Source organism: Styela clava, chromosome 8 (genome assembly GCF_964204865.1).
Source record: "Styela clava chromosome 8, kaStyClav1.hap1.2, whole genome shotgun sequence".
Classification (NCBI taxonomy): domain Eukaryota; kingdom Metazoa; phylum Chordata; class Ascidiacea; order Stolidobranchia; family Styelidae; genus Styela; species Styela clava.
In genome coordinates this window covers 21,175,409-21,192,938 of record NC_135257.1, presented here as the reverse complement: position 1 = coordinate 21,192,938, position 17,530 = coordinate 21,175,409, and the positions used below count along the sequence as shown (strand labels likewise).

Here is a 17,530-nt window from a genome sequence, read left to right as displayed (position 1 = left end):
AAACACAGTAATTGCTACTATACGTATAGTGTATAAGAAATTTTATTTTTTCGTTTAGCGAGGCTGAGTCATAAGTATTTATCGATTGACTGCGTTTCAGTCATAAACTGCGACTTACATTATAGACGAAGGTCGATATTCACCGTTATAGGCAAGACAATGATTCGAGATCTCAGCTATATAAAGCGTTCGCATGCTGCCACGTATTGTGAATGACCGTTACAGCAGACCATTGATTGGGATGAGAAATGGATTAAGTGTTTTGTAAACAATAAACAACAATTATCTAGCTAATCTCGTAATCAGTAACGAATACAAGATTGGGCTATTTAATGTATTCGTTTGAGCTAGGCGCAATAGGTATCAATCCGTCCCAAGCCATCAATAATTCTTCAAAAACAAAACGGTAATATAATTACAAAACCAGGCAGCTCCAATAAAAATATCTGATAATCGTTTGGGCAAGTTTCATCTAATCTTTGCTCGATGTTGTTCATCCTGCTAAATGAAATCTCAAATAACGTTGTCGGCAGGATTCGAACCTGCGCAGGCAACGCCCAACAGACTTCGAGTCTGTCGCCTTAACCACTCGGCCACGACAACGGTGACCGGAGACTGAATTCAAATCAAATTGAAATCACCAACAATTAGACATCTCAGGATCTGGCAAAGCCGCCAAAAAGTTCAATTTTCTCTGCTCACGTCGGTTACTATTCAAACTTTGATTACATTCCACGAGATGATTTCGGTATAATCGAAATTAGGTCAAGATTCAAACCATCAACACCTAATCTGGTGCACATGTGACGAGGTGGCCGAGTGGTTAAGGCGATGGACTGCTAATCCATTGTGCTCTGCACGCGTGGGTTCGAATCCCATCCTCGTCGTCCTGGGGATGTAGCTCAGTGGTAGAGCGCACGCTTTGCATGTGTGAGGCCCCGGGTTCAATCCCCGGCATCTCCATTTGAGAGTTGATGATTTTTTCGAAATAAAATCGTGTTAGCATTGCTGAAATATGTCGAGAGAAAACTCTGAAGTAATTGAAATTCAAATCAGATTGTAAATACCAACAATTAGACATTTCAGGATCTCACGAAGGAACCAAATAGTTCACTAATCTGATAAAAGTTTGCTAATTCATTGTGCTCTGCACACGTGGGTTCGAATCACATTCTCGTCGTGGTGCTAGAATGCCTATCCGATAACTTATTCTCTTATCTTTGATTTGAAATCATTATAGCTCAGTAAAATCACAGTAATTGCTACTATCTTTGTATAGTGTATAGGAAATTTTATTCTTTCGTTTAGCGAGGCTAAGTCATAAGGATTTATCGATTGACTACGTTATAGTCATCAACTGCCACTTACATTCCACGAGATGATTTCGTTATAATCGAAATTAGGTCAAGATTCAAACCATCAACACCTAATCTGGTGCACATGTGACGAGGTGGCCGAGTGGTTAAGGCGATGGACTGGTAATCCATTGTGCTCTGCAAGCGTGGGTTCGAATCCCATCCTTGTCGTCCTGGGGATGTAGCTCAGTGGTAGAGCGCACGCTTCGCATGTGTGAGGCCCCGTGTTCAATCCCCGGCATCTCTATTTTAGAATTAATAATTTTTTCGAAATGAAATCGTGTTAGCATTGCTGAAATATGTCGAGAGAAAACTCTGAAGTAATTGAAATTCAAATCAGATTGTAATTACCAACAATTAGACATTTTAGGATCTGACGAAGGAACCAAAAAGTTCACTAATCAGATAAAAGTTTGTAAATTCATTGTGCTCTGCACACGTGAGTTCGAATCACATCCTCGTCGTGGTGCTAGAATGCCTATTCGATAACTTATTCTCTTATCTTTGATTTGAAATCATTATAGCTCTGTAAAAACACAGTAATTGCTACTATCCGTATAGTGTATAAGAAATTTTATTCTTTCGTTTAGCGAGGCTAAGTCATAAGTATTTATCGATTGACTGCGTTTCAGTCATAAACTGCGACTTACATTATAGACAAAGGTCGATATTCACCTTTATAGGCAAGACAATGATTCGAGATCTCAGCTATATAAAGCGTTCGCATGCTGCCACGTATTGTGAATGAGCGTTACAGCAGACCATTGATCGGGATGAGAAATGGATTAAGTGTTTTGTAAACAATAAACAACAATTATCTAGCTAATCTCGTAATCAGTAACAAATACAAGATTGGGCTATTTAATGTATTCGTTTGAGCTAGGCGCAATAGGTATCAATCCGTCCCAATCCATCAATAATTCTTCAAAAACAAAACGGTAATATGATTCCAAAACCAGGCAGCTCCAATAAAAATATCTGATAATCGTTTGGGCAAGTTTCATCTAATCTTTGCTCGATGTTGTTAATCCTGCTAAATGAAATCTCAAATAACGTTGTCGGCAGGATTCGAACCTGCGCGGGCAACGCCCAACAGATTTCGAGTCTGTCGCCTTAACCACTCGGCCACGACAACGGTGACCGGAGACTGAATTCAAATCAAATTGAAATCATCAACAATTAGACATCTCAGGATCTGACGAAGCAGCAAAAAAGTTCAATTTTCTCTGCTCACGTCGGTTACTATTCAAACATTGATTACATTCCACGAGATGTTTTCGGTATAATCGGAATTAGGTCAAGATTCAAACCATCAACACCTAATTTGGCGCACATGTGATGAGGTGGCCGAGTGGTTAAGGCGATGGACTGCTAATCCATTGTGCTCTGCACGCGTGGGTTCGAATCCCATCCTCGTCGTCCTGGGGATGTAGCTCAGTGGTAGAGCGCACGCTTTGCATGTGCGAGGCCCCGGGTTCAATCTCCGGCATCTTCATTTGAGAGTTGATAATTTTTTCGAAATAAAATCGTGTTAGCATTGCTAAAATATGTCGAGAGAAAACTCTGAAATAATTGAAATTCAAATCAGATTGTAATTACCAACAATTAGACATTTTAGGATCTGACGAAGGAACCAAAAAGTTCACTAATCTGATAAAAGTTCGCTAATTCATTGTGCTCTGCACACGTGGGTTCGAATCCCATTCTCGTCGTGGTGCTAGAATGCCTATCCGATAACTTATTCTCTTATCTTTGATTTGAAATCATTATAGCTCAGTAAAATCACAGTAATTGCTACTATACGTATAGTGTATAAGAAATTTTATTCCTTCGTTTAGCGAGGCTAAGTCATAAGGATTTATCGATTGACTACGTTTTAGTCATAAACTGCCACTTACATTATAGACAAAGGTCGATATTCACCGTTATAGGCAAGACAATGATTCGAGATCTCAGCTATATAAAGCGTTCGCATGCTGCCACGTATTGTGAATGAGCGTTACAGCAGACCATTGATTGGGGTGAGAAATGGATTAAGTGTTTTGTAAACAATAAACAACAATTATCTATCTAATCTCGTAATCAGTAACGAATACAAGATTGGGCTATTTAATGTATTCGTTTGAGCTAGGCGCAATAGTTATCAATCCGTCCCAAGCCATCAATAAGTCTTCAAAAACAAAACGGTATGATATTTCCAAAATCAGGCAGCTTCAATAAAAATATCCGATAATCGTTTGGGCAAGTTTTATCTAATCTTTGCTCAATGTTGTAATCCTGCTAAATGAAATCTCAAATAACGTTGTCGGCAGGATTCGAACCTGCGCGGGCAACGCCCAACAGATTTCGAGTCTGTCGCCTTAACCACTCGGCCACGACAACGGTGACCGGAGACTAAATTCAAATCAAATTGAATCCACTAACAAATAGACATCTCAGGATCTGGCGAAGCAGCAAAAAAGTTCAATTTTCTCTGCTCACGTCGGTTACTATTCAAACTTTGATTACATTCCACGAGATGATTTCGGTATAATCGAAATTAGGTCAAGATTCAAACCATCAACACCTAATCTGGTGCGCATGTGACGAGGTGGCCGAGTGGTTAAGGCGATGGACTGCTAATTCATTGTGCTCTGCACGCGTGGGTTCGAATCCCATCCTCGTCGGCGTGGGGATGTAGCTCAGTGGTAGAGCGCACGCTTCGCATGTGTGAGGCCCCGGGTTCAATCCCCGGCATCTCCATTTGAGAATTAATAATTTTTTCGAAATAAAATCGTGTTAGCATTGCTGAAATATGTCGAGAGAAAACTCTGAAGTAATTGAAATTCAAATCAGATTGTAATTACCAACAATTAGACATAGCAGGATCTGACGAAGGAACTAAAAAGTTCACTAATCTGATAAAAGTTCGCTAATTCATTGTGCTCTGCACACGTGGGTTCGAATCACATTCTCGTCGTGGTGCTAGAATGCCTATCCGATAACTTATTCTCTTATCTTTGATTTGAAATCATTATAGCTCAGTAAAAACACAGTAATTGCTACTATCCGTATAGTGTATATGAAATTTTATTTTTTCGTTTAGCGAGGCTAAGTCATAAGGCTTTATCGATTGACGGCGTTTCAGTCATAAACTGCCATTTACATTATAGAAAAAGGTCGATATTCACCGTTATAGGCAAGACAATGATTCGAGATCTCAGCTATATAAAGCGTTCGCATGCTGCCAGATATTGTGAATGAGCGTTACAGCAGACCATTGATTGGGATGCGAAATGGATTAGGTGTTTTGTAAACAATGAACAACAATTATCTAGCTACTCTCGTAATCGGTAATGAATACAAGATTGGGCTTTTTATTGTATTTGTTTGAGCTAGGCGCAATTGGTCTCAATCCGTTCCAAGCCATCAATGTGCCTCCAAAACAAAACGGTATAATAATTCCAAAACCAGGCAGCTCCAATAAAAATATCTGACAATCGTTTGGGCAAGTTTTATCTAATCTTTGCTCGATGTTGTTAATCCTGCTAAATTAAATCTCAAATAACGTTTTCGGCAGGATTCGAACCTGCGCGGGCAACGCCCAAAACATTTCGAGTCTGTCGCCTTAACCACTCGGCCACGACAACGGTGACCGGAGACTGAATTCAAATCAAATTGAAATCACCAACAATTAGACATATCAGGATCTGGCGAAGCAGCAAAAAAGTTCAATTTTCTCTGCTCGCGTCGGTTACTGTTCAAACTTTGATTACATTCCACGAGATGATTTCGGTATAATCGAAATTAGGTCAAGATTCAAATCATCAACACCTAATCTGGTGCACATGTTACGAGGTGGCCGAGTGGTTAAGGCGATGGACTGCTAATCCATTGTGCTCTGCACGCGTGGGTTCGAATCCCATCCTTGTCGTCCTGGGGATGTAGCTCAGTGGTAGAGCGCATGCTTCGCATGTGTGAGGCCCCGGGTTCAATCCCCGGCATCTCCATTTGAGAATTAATAATTTTTTCGAAATAAAATCGTGTTAGCATTGCTGAAATATGTCGAGAGAAAACTCTGAAGTAATTGAAATTCAAATCAGATTGTAATTACCAACAATTAGAGACATTTTAGGATCTGACGAAGGAACCAAAAAGTTCACTAATCAGATAAAAGTTCGCTAATTCATTGTGCTCTGCACACGTGGGTTCGAATCACATTCTCGTCGTGGTGCTAGAATGCCTATCCGATAACTTATTCTCTTATCTTTGATTTGAAATCATTATAGCTCAGTAAAAACACAGTAATTGCTACTATCCGTATAGTGTATAAGAAATTTTATTCCTTCGTTTAGCGAGGCTAAGTCATAAGGATTTATCGATTGACTACGTTTTAGTCATAAACTGCCACTTACATTATAGACAAAGGTCGATATTCACCTTTATAGGCAAGACAATGATTCGAGATCTCAGCTATATAAAGCGTTCGCATGCTGCCACGTATTGTGAATGAGCGTTACAGCAGACCATTGATCGGGATGAGAAATGGATTAAGTGTTTTGTAAACAATAAACAACAATTATCTAGCTAATCTCGTAATCAGTAACAAATACAAGATTGGGCTATTTAATGTATTCGTTTGAGCTAGGCGCAATAGGTATCAATCCGTCCCAATCCATCAATAATTCTTCAAAAACAAAACGGTAATATGATTCCAAAACCAGGCAGCTCCAATAAAAATATCTGATAATCGTTTGGGCAAGTTTCATCTAATCTTTGCTCGATGTTGTTAATCCTGCTAAATGAAATCTCAAATAACGTTGTCGGCAGGATTCGAACCTGCGCGGGCAACGCCCAACAGATTTCGAGTCTGTCGCCTTAACCACTCGGCCACGACAACGGTGACCGGAGACTGAATTCAAATCAAATTGAAATCACCAACAATTAGACATCTCAGAATCTGACGAAGCAGCAAAAAAGTTCAATTTTCTCTGCTCACGTCGGTTACTATTCAAACATTGATTACATTCCACGAGATGTTTTCGGTATAATCGGAATTAGGTCAAGATTCAAACCATCAACACCTAATTTGGCGCACATGTGATGAGGTGGCCGAGTGGTTAAGGCGATGGACTGCTAATCCATTGTGCTCTGCACGCGTGGGTTCGAATCCCATCCTCGTCGTCCTGGGGATGTAGCTCAGTGGTAGAGCGCACGCTTTGCATGTGCGAGGCCCCGGGTTCAATCTCCGGCATCTTCATTTGAGAGTTGATAATTTTTTCGAAATAAAATCGTGTTAGCATTGCTAAAATATGTCGAGAGAAAACTCTGAAATAATTGAAATTCAAATCAGATTGTAATTACCAACAATTAGACATTTTAGGATCTGACGAAGGAACCAAAAAGTTCACTAATCTGATAAAAGTTCGCTAATTCATTGTGCTCTGCACACGTGGGTTCGAATCCCATTCTCGTCGTGGTGCTAGAATGCCTATCCGATAACTTATTCTCTTATCTTTGATTTGAAATCATTATAGCTCAGTAAAATCACAGTAATTGCTACTATTCGTATAGTGTATAAGAAATTTTATTCCTTCGTTTAGCGAGGCTAAGTCATAAGGATTTATCGATTGACTACGTTTTAGTCATAAACTGCCACTTACATTATAGACAAAGGTCGATATTCACCGTTATAGGCAAGGCAATGATTCGAGATCTCAGCTATATAAAGCGTTCGCATGCTGCCACGTATTGTGAATGAGCGTTACAGCAGACCATTGATTGGGGTGAGAAATGGATTAAGTGTTTTGTAAACAATAAACAACAATTATCTATCTAATCTCGTAATCAGTAACGAATACAAGATTGGGCTATTTAATGTATTCGTTTGAGCTAGGCGCAATAGTTATCAATCCGTCCCAAGCCATCAATAAGTCTTCAAAAACAAAACGGTATGATATTTCCAAAATCAGGCAGCTTCAATAAAAATATCCGATAATCGTTTGGGCATGTTTTATCTAATCTTTGCTCAATGTTGTAATCCTGCTAAATGAAATCTCAAATAACGTTGTCGGCAGGATTCGAACCTGCGCGGGCAACGCCCAACAGATTTCGAGTCTGTCGCCTTAACCACTCGGCCACGACAACGGTGACCGGAGACTAAATTCAAATCAAATTGAATCCACTAACAAATAGACATCTCAGGATCTGGCGAAGCAGCAAAAAAGTTCAATTTTCTCTGCTCACGTCGGTTACTATTCAAACTTTGATTACATTCCACGAGATGATTTCGGTATAATCGAAATTAGGTCAAGATTCAAACCATCAACACCTAATCTGGTGCACATGTGACGAGGTGGCCGAGTGGTTAAGGCGATGGACTGCTAATCCATTGTGCTCTGCACGCGTGGGTTCGAATCCCATCCTCGTCGGCGTGGGGATGTAGCTCAGTGGTAGAGCGCAGGCTTCGCATGTGTGAGGCCCCGGGTTCAATCCCCGGCATCTCCATTTGAGAATTAATAATTTTTTCGAAATAAAATCGTGTTAGCATTGCTGAAATATGTCGAGAGAAAACTCTGAAGTAATTGAAATTCAAATCAGATTGTAATTACCAACAATTAGACATAGCAGGATCTGACGAAGGAACTAAAAAGTTCACTAATCTGATAAAAGTTCGCTAATTCATTGTGCTCTGCACACGTGGGTTCGAATCACATTCTCGTCGTGGTGCTAGAATGCCTATCCGATAACTTATTCTCTTATCTTTGATTTGAAATCATTATAGCTCAGTAAAAACACAGTAATTGCTACTATCCGTATAGTGTATATGAAATTTTATTTTTTCGTTTAGCGAGGCTAAGTCATAAGGCTTTATCGATTGACGGCGTTTCAGTCATAAACTGCCATTTACATTATAGAAAAAGGTCGATATTCACCGTTATAGGCAAGACAATGATTCGAGATCTCAGCTATATAAAGCGTTCGCATGCTGCCAGATATTGTGAATGAGCGTTACAGCAGACCATTGATTGAGATGCGAAATGGATTAGGTGTTTTGTAAACAATGAACAACAATTATCTAGCTACTCTCGTAATCGGTAATGAATACAAGATTGGGCTTTTTATTGTATTTGTTTGAGCTAGGCGCAATTGGTCTCAATCCGTTCCAAGCCATCAATGTGCCTCCAAAACAAAACGGTATAATAATTCCAAAACCAGGCAGCTCCAATAAAAATATCTGACAATCGTTTGGGCAAGTTTTATCTAATCTTTGCTCGATGTTGTTAATCCTGCTAAATTAAATCTCAAATAACGTTTTCGGCAGGATTCGAACCTGCGCGGGCAACGCCCAAAACATTTCGAGTCTGTCGCCTTAACCACTCGGCCACGACAACGGTGACCGGAGACTGAATTCAAATCAAATTGAAATCACCAACAATTAGACATATCAGGATCTGGCGAAGCAGCAAAAAAGTTCAATTTTCTCTGCTCGCGTCGGTTACTGTTCAAACTTTGATTACATTCCACGAGATGATTTCGGTATAATCGAAATTAGGTCAAGATTCAAATCATCAACACCTAATCTGGTGCACATGTTACGAGGTGGCCGAGTGGTTAAGGCGATGGACTGCTAATCCATTGTGCTCTGCACGCGTGGGTTCGAATCCCATCCTTGTCGTCCTGGGGATGTAGCTCAGTGGTAGAGCGCATGCTTCGCATGTGTGAGGCCCCGGGTTCAATCCCCGGCATCTCCATTTGAGAATTAATAATTTTTTCGAAATAAAATCGTGTTAGCATTGCTGAAATATGTCGAGAGAAAACTCTGAAGTAATTGAAATTCAAATCAGATTGTAATTACCAACAATTAGAGACATTTTAGGATCTGACGAAGGAACCAAAAAGTTCACTAATCAGATAAAAGTTCGCTAATTCATTGTGCTCTGCACACGTGGGTTCGAATCACATTCTCGTCGTGGTGCTAGAATGCCTATCCGATAACTTATTCTCTTATCTTTGATTTGAAATCATTATAGCTCAGTAAAAACACAGTAATTGCTACTATCCGTATAGTGTATAAGAAATTTTATTCCTTCGTTTAGCGAGGCTAAGTCATAAGGATTTATCGATTGACTACGTTTTAGTCATAAACTGCCACTTACATTATAGACAAAGGTCGATATTCACCGTTATAGGCAAGACAATGATTCGAGATCTCAGCTATATAAAGCGTTCGCATGCTGCCACGTATTGTGAATGAGCGTTACAGCAGACCATTGATTGGGGTGAGAAATGGAGTAAGTGTTTTGTAAACAATAAACAACAATTATCTATCTAATCTCGTAATCAGTAACGAATACAAGATTGGGCTATTTAATGTATTCGTTTGAGCTAGGCGCAATAGTTATCAATCCGTCCCAAGCCATCAATAAGTCTTCAAAAACAAAACGGTATGATATTTCCAAAATCAGGCAGCTTCAATAAAAATATCCGATAATCGTTTGGGCAAGTTTTATCTAATCTTTGCTCAATGTTGTAATCCTGCTAAATGAAATCTCAAATAACGTTGTCGGCAGGATTCGAACCTGCGCGGGCAACGCCCAACAGATTTCGAGTCTGTCGCCTTAACCACTCGGCCACGACAACGGTGACCGGAGACTAAATTCAAATCAAATTGAATCCACCAACAAATAGACATCTCAGGATCTGGCGAAGCAGCAAAAAAGTTCAATTTTCTCTGCTCACGTCGGTTACTATTCAAACTTTGATTACATTCCACGAGATGATTTCGGTATAATCGAAATTAGGTCAAGATTCAAACCATCAACACCTAATCTGGTGCACATGTGACGAGGTGGCCGAGTGGTTAAGGCGATGGACTGCTAATCCATTGTGCTCTGCACGCGTGGGTTCGAATCCCATCCTCGTCGGCGTGGGGATGTAGCTCAGTGGTAGAGCGCACGCTTCGCATGTGTGAGGCCCCGGGTTCAATCCCCGGCATCTCCATTTGAGAATTAATAATTTTTTCGAAATAAAATCGTGTTAGCATTGCTGAAATATGTCGAGAGAAAACTCTGAAGTAATTGAAATTCAAATCAGATTGTAATTACCAACAATTAGACATAGCAGGATTTGACGAAGGAACTAAAAAGTTCACTAATCAGATAAAAGTTCGCTAATTCATTGTGCTCTGCACGTGTGGGTTCGAATCACATTCTCGTCGTGGTGCTAGAATGCCTATCCGATAACTTATTCTCTTATCTTTGATTTGAAATCATTATAGCTCAGTAAAAACACAGTAATTGCTACTATCCGTATAGTGTATAAGAAATTTTATTCCTTCGTTTAGCGAGGCTAAGTCATAAGGATTTATCGATTGACTACGTTTTAGTCATAAACTGCCACTTACATTATAGACAAAGGTCGATATTCACCGTTATAGGCAAGACAATGATTCGAGATCTCAGCTATATAAAGCGTTCGCATGCTGCCACGTATTGTGAATGAGCGTTACAGCAGACCATTGATTGGGGTGAGAAATGGAGTAAGTGTTTTGTAAACAATAAACAACAATTATCTATCTAATCTCGTAATCAGTAACGAATACAAGATTGGGCTATTTAATGTATTCGTTTGAGCTAGGCGCAATAGTTATCAATCCGTCCCAAGCCATCAATAAGTCTTCAAAAACAAAACGGTATGATATTTCCAAAATCAGGCAGCTTCAATAAAAATATCCGATAATCGTTTGGGCAAGTTTTATCTAATCTTTGCTCAATGTTGTAATCCTGCTAAATGAAATCTCAAATAACGTTGTCGGCAGGATTCGAACCTGCGCGGGCAACGCCCAACAGTATTCGAGTCTGTCGCCTTAACCACTCGGCCACGACAACGGTGACCGGAGACTAAATTCAAATCAAATTGAATCCACCAACAAATAGACATCTCAGGATCTGGCGAAGCAGCAAAAAAGTTCAATTTTCTCTGCTCACGTCGGTTACTATTCAAACTTTGATTACATTCCACGAGATGATTTCGGTATAATCGAAATTAGGTCAAGATTCAAACCATCAACACCTAATCTGGTGCACATGTGACGAGGTGGCCGAGTGGTTAAGGCGATGGACTGCTAATCCATTGTGCTCTGCACGCGTGGGTTCGAATCCCATCCTCGTCGGCGTGGGGATGTAGCTCAGTGGTAGAGCGCACGCTTCGCATGTGTGAGGCCCCGGGTTCAATCCCCGGCATCTCCATTTGAGAATTAATAATTTTTTCGAAATAAAATCGTGTTAGCATTGCTGAAATATGTCGAGAGAAAACTCTGAAGTAATTGAAATTCAAATCAGATTGTAATTACCAACAATTAGACATAGCAGGATTTGACGAAGGAACTAAAAAGTTCACTAATCAGATAAAAGTTCGCTAATTCATTGTGCTCTGCACGTGTGGGTTCGAATCACATTCTCGTCGTGGTGCTAGAATGCCTATTCGATAACTTATTTTCTTATCTTTGATTTGAAATCATTATAGCTCAGTAAAAACACAGTAATTGCTACTATCCGTATAGTGTATAAGAAATTTTATTCTTTCGTTTAGCGAGGCTAAGTCATAAGTATTTATCGATTGACTGCGTTTCAGTCATAAACTGCGACTTACATTATAGACAAAGGTCGATATTCACCGTTATAGGCAAGACAATGATTTGAGATCTCAGCTATATAAAGCGTTCGCATGCTGCCACATATTGTGAATGAGCGTTACAGCAGACCATTGATTGGGGTGCGAAATGGATTAGGTGTTTTGTAAACAATGAACAACAATTATCTAGCTACTCTCGTAATCGGTAATGAATACAAGATTGGGCTTTTTATTGTATTTGTTTGAGCTAGGCGCAATTGGTCTCAATCCGTTCCAAGCCATCAATGTGCCTCCAAAACAAAACGGTATAATAATTCCAAAACCAGGCAGCTCCAATAAAAATATCTGACAATCGTTTGGGCAACTTTTATCTAATCTTTGCTCGATGTTGTTAATCCTGCTAAATTAAATCTCAAATAACGTTTTCGGCAGGATTCGAACCTGCGCGGGCAACGCCCAAAACATTTCGAGTCTGTCGCCTTAACCACTCGGCCACGACAACGGTGACCGGAGACTGAATTCAAATCAAATTGAAATCACCAACAATTAGACATATCAGGATCTGGCGAAGCAGCAAAAAAGTTCAATTTTCTCTGCTCGCGTCGGTTACTGTTCAAACTTTGATTACATTCCACGAGATGATTTCGGTATAATCGAAATTAGGTCAAGATTCAAATCATCAACACCTAATCTGGTGCACATGTGACGAGGTGGCCGAGTGGTTAAGGCGATGGACTGCTAATCCATTGTGCTCTGCACGCGTGGGTTCGAATCCCATCCTTGTCGTCCTGGGGATGTAGCTCAGTGGTAGAGCGCATGCTTCGCATGTGTGAGGCCCTGGGTTCAATCCCCGGCATCTCCATTTGAGAATTAATAATTTTTTCGAAATAAAATCGTGTTAGCATTGCTGAAATATGACGAGAGAAAACTCTGAAGTAATTGAAATTCAAATCAGATTGTAATTACCAACAATTAGAGACATTTTAGGATCTGACGAAGGAACCAAAAAGTTCACTAATCTGATAAAAGTTCGCTAATTCATTGTGCTCTGCACACGTGGGTTCGAATCACATTCTCGTCGTGGTGCTAGAATGCCTATCCGATAACTTATTCTCTTATCTTTGATTTGAAATCATTATAGCTCAGTAAAAACACAGTAATTGCTACTATCCGTATAGTGTATAAGAAATTTTATTTTTTCGTTTAGCGAGGCTGAGTCATAAGTATTTATCGATTGACTGCGTTTCAGTCATAAACTGCGACTTACATTATAGACAAAGGTCGATATTCACCGTTATAGGCAAGACAATGATTCGAGATCTCAGCTATATAAAGCGTTCGCATGCTGCCACGTATTGTGAATGAGCGTTACAGCAGACCATTGATTGGGATGAGAAATGGATTAAGTGTTTTGTAAACAATAAACAACAATTATCTAGCTAATCTCGTAATCAGTAACGAATACAAGATTGGGCTATTTAATGTATTCGTTTGAGCTAGGCGCAATAGGTATCAATCCGTCCCAATCCATCAATAATTCTTCAAAAACAAAACGGTAATATGATTCCAAAACCAGGCAGCTCCAATAAAAATATCTGATAATCGTTTGAAGTTTTATCTAATCTTTGCTCGATGTTGTTAATCCTGCTAAATGAAATCTCAAATAATGTTGTCGGCAGGATTCGAACCTGCGCGGGCAACGCCAAACAGATTTCGAGTCTGTCGCCTTAACCACTCGGCCACAACAACGGTGACCGGAGACTGAATTCAAATCAAATTGAAATCACCAACAATTAGACATCTCAGGATCTGACGAAGCAGCAAAAAAGTTCAATTTTCTCTGCTCACGTCGGTTACTATTCAAACATTGATTACATTCCACGAGATGATTTCGGTATAATCGGAATTAGGTCAAGATTCAAACCATCAACACCTAATCTGGCGCACATGTGACGAGGTGGCCGAGTGGTTAAGGCGATGGACTGCTAATCCATTGTGCTCTGCACGCGTGGGTTCGAATCCCATCCTCGTCGTCCTGGGGATGTAGCTCAGTGGTAGAGCGCACGCTTTGCATGTGCGAGGCCCCGGGTTCAATCTCCGGCATCTTCATTTGAGAGTTGATAATTTTTTCGAAATAAAATCGTGTTAGCATTGCTAAAATATGTCGAGAGAAAACTCTGAAGTAATTGAAATTCAAATCAGATTGTAATTACCAACAATTAGACATTTTAGGATCTGACGAAGGAACCAAAAAGTTCACTAATCTGATAAAAGTTCGCTAATTCATTGTGCTCTGCACACGTGGGTTCGAATCCCATTCTCGTCGTGGTGCTAGAATGCCTATCCGATAACTTATTCTCTTATCTTTGATTTGAAATCATTATAGCTCAGTAAAATCACAGTAATTGCTACTATACGTATAGTGTATAAGAAATTTTATTCCTTCGTTTAGCGAGGCTAAGTCATAAGGATTTATCGATTGACTACGTTTCAGTCATAAACTGCGACTTACATTATAGACAAAGGTCGATATTCACCGTTATAGACAAGACAATGATTCGAGATCTCAGCTATATAAAGCGTTCGCATGCTGCCACGTATTGTGAATGAGCGTTACAGCAGACCATTGATTGGGATGAGAAATGGATTAAGTGTTTTGTAAACAATAAACAACAATTATCTATCTAATCTCGTAATCAGTAACGAATACAAGATTGGGCTATTTAATGTATTCGTTTGAGCTAGGCGCAATAGTTATCAATCCGTCCCAAGCCATCAATAAGTCTTCAAAAACAAAACGGTAATATAATTCCAAAATCAGGCAGCTTCAATAAAAATATCCGATAATCGTTTGGGCAAGTTTTATCTAATCTTTGCTCAATGATGTAATCCTGCTAAATGAAATCTCAAATAACGCTGTCGGCAGGATTCGAACCTGCGCGGACAACGCCAAACAGATTTCGAGTCTGTCGCCTTAACCACTCGGCCACGACAACGGTGACCGGAGACTAAATTCAAATCAAATTGAATCCACCAACAAATAGACATCTCAGGATCTGGCGAAGCAGCAAAAAAGATCAATTTTCTCTGCTCACGTCGGTTACTATTCAAACTTTGATTACATTCCCCGAGATGATTTCGGTATAATCGAAATTAGGTCAAGATTCAAATCATCAACATCTAATCTGGTGCACATGTGACGAGGTGGCCGAGTGGTTAAGGCGATGGACTGCTAATCCATTGTGCTCTGATCGCGTGGGTTCGAATCCCATCCTCGTCGTCCTGGGGATGTAGCTCAGTGGTAGAGCGCACGCTTTGCATGTGTGAGGCCCCGGGTTCAATCCCCGGCATCTCCATTTGAGAGTTGATAATTTTTTCGAAATAAAATCGTGTTAGCATTGCTGAAATAAGTCGAGAGAAAACACTGAAGTAATTGAAATTCAAATCAGATTGTAATTACCAACAATTAGACATTGCAGGATCTGACGAAGGAACCAAAAAGATCACTAATCTGATAAAAGTTCGCTAATTCATTGTGCTCTGCACACGTGGGTTCGAATCACATTCTCGTCGTGGTGCTAGAATGCCTATCCGATAACTTATTTCTTATCTTTGATTTGAAATCATTATAGCTCAGTAAAATCACAGTAATTGCTAATATCTTTGTATAGTGTTTAAGAAATTTTATTCTTTCGTTTAGCGAGGCTAAGTCATAAGGATTTATCGATTGACTACGTTTTAGTCATAAACTGCCACTTACATTATAGACAAAGGTCGATATTCACCGTTATAGGCAAGACAATGATTCGAGATTTCAGCTATATAAAGCGTTCGCATGCTGCCACGTATTATGAATGAGCGTTACAGCAGACCATTGATTGGGATGAGAAATGGATTAGGTGTTTTGTAAACAATAAACAACAATTATCTAGCTAATCTCGTAATCAGTAACGAATACAAGATTGGGCAGGCAGCTTCAATAAAAATATCCGATAATCGTTTGGGCAAGTTTTATCTAATCTTTGCTCAATGTTGTAATCCTGCTAAATGAAATCTCAAATAACGTTGTCGGCAGGATTCGAACCTGCGCGGGCAACGCCCAACAGATTTCGAGTCTGTCGCCTTAACCACTCGGCCACGACAACGGTGACCGGAGACTAAATTCAAATCAAATTGAAATCACCAACAAATAGACATCTCAGGATCTGGCGAAGCAGCAAAAAAGTTCAATTTTCTCTGTTCACGTCGGTTACTATTCAAACTTTGATTACATTCCACGAGATGATTTCGGTATAATCGAAATTAGGTCAAGATTCAAACTATCAACACCTAATCTGGTGCACATGTGACGAGGTGGCGGAGTGGTTAAGGCGATGGACTGCTAATCCATTGTGCTCTGATCGCGTGGGTTCGAATCCCATCCTCGTCGTCCTGGGGATGTAGCTCAGTGGTAGAGCGCACGCTTTGCATGTGTGAGGCCCCGGGTTCAATCCCCGGCATCTCCATTTGAGATTTGATAATTTTTTCGAAATAAAATCGTGTTAGCATTGCTGAAATATGTCGAGAGAAAACACTGAAGTAATTGAAATTCAAATCAGATTGTAATTACCAACAATTAGACATTTTAGGATCTGACGAAGGAACCAAAAAGTTCACTAATCTGATAAAAGTTCGCTAATTCATTGTGCTCTGCACACGTGGGTTCGAATCACATTCTCGTCGTGGTGCTAGAATGCCTATCCGATAACTTATTCTCTTATCTTTGATTTGAAATCATTATAGCTCAGTAAAAACACAGTAATTGCTACTATCCGTATAGTGTATATGAAATTTTATTTTTTCGTTTAGCGAGGCTAAGTCATAAGGCTTTATCGATTGACGGCGTTTCAGTCATAAACTGCCATTTACATTATAGACAAAGGTCGATATTCACCGTTATAGGCAAGACAATGATTCGAGATCTCAGCTATATAAAGCGTTCGCATGCTGCCACATATTGTGAATGAGCGTTACAGCAGACCATTGATTGGGATGCGAAATGGATTAGGTGTTTTGTAAACAATGAACAACAATTATCTAGCTACTCTCGTAATCGGTAACGAATACAAGATTGGGCTTTTTATTGTATTTGTTTGAGCTAGGCGCAATTGGTCTCAATCCGTTCCAAGCCATCAATGTGCCTCCAAAACAAAACGGTATAATAATTCCAAAACCAGGCAGCTCCAATAAAAATATCTGACAATCGTTTGGGCAAGTTTTATCTAATCTTTGCTCGATGTTGTTAATCCTGCTAAATTAAATCTCAAATAACGTTTTCGGCAGGATTCGAACCTGCGCGGGCAACGCCCAACAGATTTTGAGTCTGTCGCCTTAACCACTCGGCCACGACAACGGTGACCGGAGACTGAATTCAAATCAAATTGAAATCACCAACAATTAGACATATCAGGATCTGGCGAAGCAGCAAAAAAGTTCAATTTTCTCTGCTCGCGTCGGTTACTGTTCAAACTTTGATTACATTCCACGAGATGATTTCGGTATAATCGAAATTAGGTCAAGAT

General features: G+C 39.9%; 42 non-coding genes across 42 annotated transcripts; 28 read left to right on the top strand and 14 right to left on the bottom strand.

Moving 5' to 3' along the window:
- Positions 1-521: 521 nt before the first annotated feature.
- Positions 522-603, bottom strand: Trnas-cga (transfer RNA serine (anticodon CGA)). The gene has a single exon. It is a non-coding gene; the product is annotated as a tRNA-Ser (tRNA).
- A 202-nt stretch (positions 604-805) lies between these two features.
- On the top strand, positions 806-887 carry Trnas-gcu (transfer RNA serine (anticodon GCU)). Its single transcript has one exon. It is a non-coding gene; the product is annotated as a tRNA-Ser (tRNA).
- A 4-nt stretch (positions 888-891) lies between these two features.
- Positions 892-963, top strand: Trnaa-ugc (transfer RNA alanine (anticodon UGC)). The gene has a single exon. It is a non-coding gene; the product is annotated as a tRNA-Ala (tRNA).
- Positions 964-1,444: 481 nt separating this feature from the next.
- Trnat-ggu (transfer RNA threonine (anticodon GGU)) lies at positions 1,445-1,526 on the top strand. The gene has a single exon. It is a non-coding gene; the product is annotated as a tRNA-Thr (tRNA).
- A 4-nt stretch (positions 1,527-1,530) lies between these two features.
- Positions 1,531-1,602, top strand: Trnaa-cgc (transfer RNA alanine (anticodon CGC)). The gene has a single exon. It is a non-coding gene; the product is annotated as a tRNA-Ala (tRNA).
- An 806-nt stretch (positions 1,603-2,408) lies between these two features.
- Positions 2,409-2,490, bottom strand: Trnas-cga (transfer RNA serine (anticodon CGA)). Its single transcript has one exon. It is a non-coding gene; the product is annotated as a tRNA-Ser (tRNA).
- A 202-nt stretch (positions 2,491-2,692) lies between these two features.
- Trnas-gcu (transfer RNA serine (anticodon GCU)) lies at positions 2,693-2,774 on the top strand. Its single transcript has one exon. It is a non-coding gene; the product is annotated as a tRNA-Ser (tRNA).
- A 4-nt stretch (positions 2,775-2,778) lies between these two features.
- On the top strand, positions 2,779-2,850 carry Trnaa-ugc (transfer RNA alanine (anticodon UGC)). Its single transcript has one exon. It is a non-coding gene; the product is annotated as a tRNA-Ala (tRNA).
- An 805-nt stretch (positions 2,851-3,655) lies between these two features.
- Positions 3,656-3,737, bottom strand: Trnas-cga (transfer RNA serine (anticodon CGA)). Its single transcript has one exon. It is a non-coding gene; the product is annotated as a tRNA-Ser (tRNA).
- A 202-nt stretch (positions 3,738-3,939) lies between these two features.
- On the top strand, positions 3,940-4,021 carry Trnas-gcu (transfer RNA serine (anticodon GCU)). Its single transcript has one exon. It is a non-coding gene; the product is annotated as a tRNA-Ser (tRNA).
- Positions 4,022-4,025: 4 nt separating this feature from the next.
- On the top strand, positions 4,026-4,097 carry Trnaa-ugc (transfer RNA alanine (anticodon UGC)). Its single transcript has one exon. It is a non-coding gene; the product is annotated as a tRNA-Ala (tRNA).
- Positions 4,098-4,902: 805 nt separating this feature from the next.
- Positions 4,903-4,984, bottom strand: Trnas-cga (transfer RNA serine (anticodon CGA)). Its single transcript has one exon. It is a non-coding gene; the product is annotated as a tRNA-Ser (tRNA).
- A 202-nt stretch (positions 4,985-5,186) lies between these two features.
- On the top strand, positions 5,187-5,268 carry Trnas-gcu (transfer RNA serine (anticodon GCU)). The gene has a single exon. It is a non-coding gene; the product is annotated as a tRNA-Ser (tRNA).
- Positions 5,269-5,272: 4 nt separating this feature from the next.
- Trnaa-cgc (transfer RNA alanine (anticodon CGC)) lies at positions 5,273-5,344 on the top strand. Its single transcript has one exon. It is a non-coding gene; the product is annotated as a tRNA-Ala (tRNA).
- An 808-nt stretch (positions 5,345-6,152) lies between these two features.
- Trnas-cga (transfer RNA serine (anticodon CGA)) lies at positions 6,153-6,234 on the bottom strand. The gene has a single exon. It is a non-coding gene; the product is annotated as a tRNA-Ser (tRNA).
- Positions 6,235-6,436: 202 nt separating this feature from the next.
- Positions 6,437-6,518, top strand: Trnas-gcu (transfer RNA serine (anticodon GCU)). The gene has a single exon. It is a non-coding gene; the product is annotated as a tRNA-Ser (tRNA).
- A 4-nt stretch (positions 6,519-6,522) lies between these two features.
- Trnaa-ugc (transfer RNA alanine (anticodon UGC)) lies at positions 6,523-6,594 on the top strand. The gene has a single exon. It is a non-coding gene; the product is annotated as a tRNA-Ala (tRNA).
- Positions 6,595-7,399: 805 nt separating this feature from the next.
- Positions 7,400-7,481, bottom strand: Trnas-cga (transfer RNA serine (anticodon CGA)). The gene has a single exon. It is a non-coding gene; the product is annotated as a tRNA-Ser (tRNA).
- A 202-nt stretch (positions 7,482-7,683) lies between these two features.
- Trnas-gcu (transfer RNA serine (anticodon GCU)) lies at positions 7,684-7,765 on the top strand. Its single transcript has one exon. It is a non-coding gene; the product is annotated as a tRNA-Ser (tRNA).
- A 4-nt stretch (positions 7,766-7,769) lies between these two features.
- Positions 7,770-7,841, top strand: Trnaa-cgc (transfer RNA alanine (anticodon CGC)). The gene has a single exon. It is a non-coding gene; the product is annotated as a tRNA-Ala (tRNA).
- Positions 7,842-8,646: 805 nt separating this feature from the next.
- Trnas-cga (transfer RNA serine (anticodon CGA)) lies at positions 8,647-8,728 on the bottom strand. Its single transcript has one exon. It is a non-coding gene; the product is annotated as a tRNA-Ser (tRNA).
- Positions 8,729-8,930: 202 nt separating this feature from the next.
- Trnas-gcu (transfer RNA serine (anticodon GCU)) lies at positions 8,931-9,012 on the top strand. Its single transcript has one exon. It is a non-coding gene; the product is annotated as a tRNA-Ser (tRNA).
- A 4-nt stretch (positions 9,013-9,016) lies between these two features.
- Positions 9,017-9,088, top strand: Trnaa-cgc (transfer RNA alanine (anticodon CGC)). Its single transcript has one exon. It is a non-coding gene; the product is annotated as a tRNA-Ala (tRNA).
- An 807-nt stretch (positions 9,089-9,895) lies between these two features.
- On the bottom strand, positions 9,896-9,977 carry Trnas-cga (transfer RNA serine (anticodon CGA)). The gene has a single exon. It is a non-coding gene; the product is annotated as a tRNA-Ser (tRNA).
- Positions 9,978-10,179: 202 nt separating this feature from the next.
- On the top strand, positions 10,180-10,261 carry Trnas-gcu (transfer RNA serine (anticodon GCU)). The gene has a single exon. It is a non-coding gene; the product is annotated as a tRNA-Ser (tRNA).
- A 4-nt stretch (positions 10,262-10,265) lies between these two features.
- Positions 10,266-10,337, top strand: Trnaa-cgc (transfer RNA alanine (anticodon CGC)). Its single transcript has one exon. It is a non-coding gene; the product is annotated as a tRNA-Ala (tRNA).
- Positions 10,338-11,142: 805 nt separating this feature from the next.
- Trnas-cga (transfer RNA serine (anticodon CGA)) lies at positions 11,143-11,224 on the bottom strand. The gene has a single exon. It is a non-coding gene; the product is annotated as a tRNA-Ser (tRNA).
- Positions 11,225-11,426: 202 nt separating this feature from the next.
- Trnas-gcu (transfer RNA serine (anticodon GCU)) lies at positions 11,427-11,508 on the top strand. Its single transcript has one exon. It is a non-coding gene; the product is annotated as a tRNA-Ser (tRNA).
- A 4-nt stretch (positions 11,509-11,512) lies between these two features.
- Trnaa-cgc (transfer RNA alanine (anticodon CGC)) lies at positions 11,513-11,584 on the top strand. Its single transcript has one exon. It is a non-coding gene; the product is annotated as a tRNA-Ala (tRNA).
- Positions 11,585-12,389: 805 nt separating this feature from the next.
- Trnas-cga (transfer RNA serine (anticodon CGA)) lies at positions 12,390-12,471 on the bottom strand. The gene has a single exon. It is a non-coding gene; the product is annotated as a tRNA-Ser (tRNA).
- A 202-nt stretch (positions 12,472-12,673) lies between these two features.
- On the top strand, positions 12,674-12,755 carry Trnas-gcu (transfer RNA serine (anticodon GCU)). Its single transcript has one exon. It is a non-coding gene; the product is annotated as a tRNA-Ser (tRNA).
- A 4-nt stretch (positions 12,756-12,759) lies between these two features.
- Positions 12,760-12,831, top strand: Trnaa-cgc (transfer RNA alanine (anticodon CGC)). Its single transcript has one exon. It is a non-coding gene; the product is annotated as a tRNA-Ala (tRNA).
- An 805-nt stretch (positions 12,832-13,636) lies between these two features.
- Positions 13,637-13,718, bottom strand: Trnas-cga (transfer RNA serine (anticodon CGA)). Its single transcript has one exon. It is a non-coding gene; the product is annotated as a tRNA-Ser (tRNA).
- A 202-nt stretch (positions 13,719-13,920) lies between these two features.
- Trnas-gcu (transfer RNA serine (anticodon GCU)) lies at positions 13,921-14,002 on the top strand. Its single transcript has one exon. It is a non-coding gene; the product is annotated as a tRNA-Ser (tRNA).
- A 4-nt stretch (positions 14,003-14,006) lies between these two features.
- On the top strand, positions 14,007-14,078 carry Trnaa-ugc (transfer RNA alanine (anticodon UGC)). Its single transcript has one exon. It is a non-coding gene; the product is annotated as a tRNA-Ala (tRNA).
- Positions 14,079-14,883: 805 nt separating this feature from the next.
- Positions 14,884-14,965, bottom strand: Trnas-cga (transfer RNA serine (anticodon CGA)). The gene has a single exon. It is a non-coding gene; the product is annotated as a tRNA-Ser (tRNA).
- Positions 14,966-15,167: 202 nt separating this feature from the next.
- On the top strand, positions 15,168-15,249 carry Trnas-gcu (transfer RNA serine (anticodon GCU)). Its single transcript has one exon. It is a non-coding gene; the product is annotated as a tRNA-Ser (tRNA).
- A 4-nt stretch (positions 15,250-15,253) lies between these two features.
- On the top strand, positions 15,254-15,325 carry Trnaa-ugc (transfer RNA alanine (anticodon UGC)). The gene has a single exon. It is a non-coding gene; the product is annotated as a tRNA-Ala (tRNA).
- Positions 15,326-16,032: 707 nt separating this feature from the next.
- Positions 16,033-16,114, bottom strand: Trnas-cga (transfer RNA serine (anticodon CGA)). The gene has a single exon. It is a non-coding gene; the product is annotated as a tRNA-Ser (tRNA).
- Positions 16,115-16,316: 202 nt separating this feature from the next.
- Trnas-gcu (transfer RNA serine (anticodon GCU)) lies at positions 16,317-16,398 on the top strand. Its single transcript has one exon. It is a non-coding gene; the product is annotated as a tRNA-Ser (tRNA).
- A 4-nt stretch (positions 16,399-16,402) lies between these two features.
- Trnaa-ugc (transfer RNA alanine (anticodon UGC)) lies at positions 16,403-16,474 on the top strand. The gene has a single exon. It is a non-coding gene; the product is annotated as a tRNA-Ala (tRNA).
- An 805-nt stretch (positions 16,475-17,279) lies between these two features.
- On the bottom strand, positions 17,280-17,361 carry Trnal-caa (transfer RNA leucine (anticodon CAA)). The gene has a single exon. It is a non-coding gene; the product is annotated as a tRNA-Leu (tRNA).
- Between the last annotated feature and the right edge of the window lie 169 nt (positions 17,362-17,530).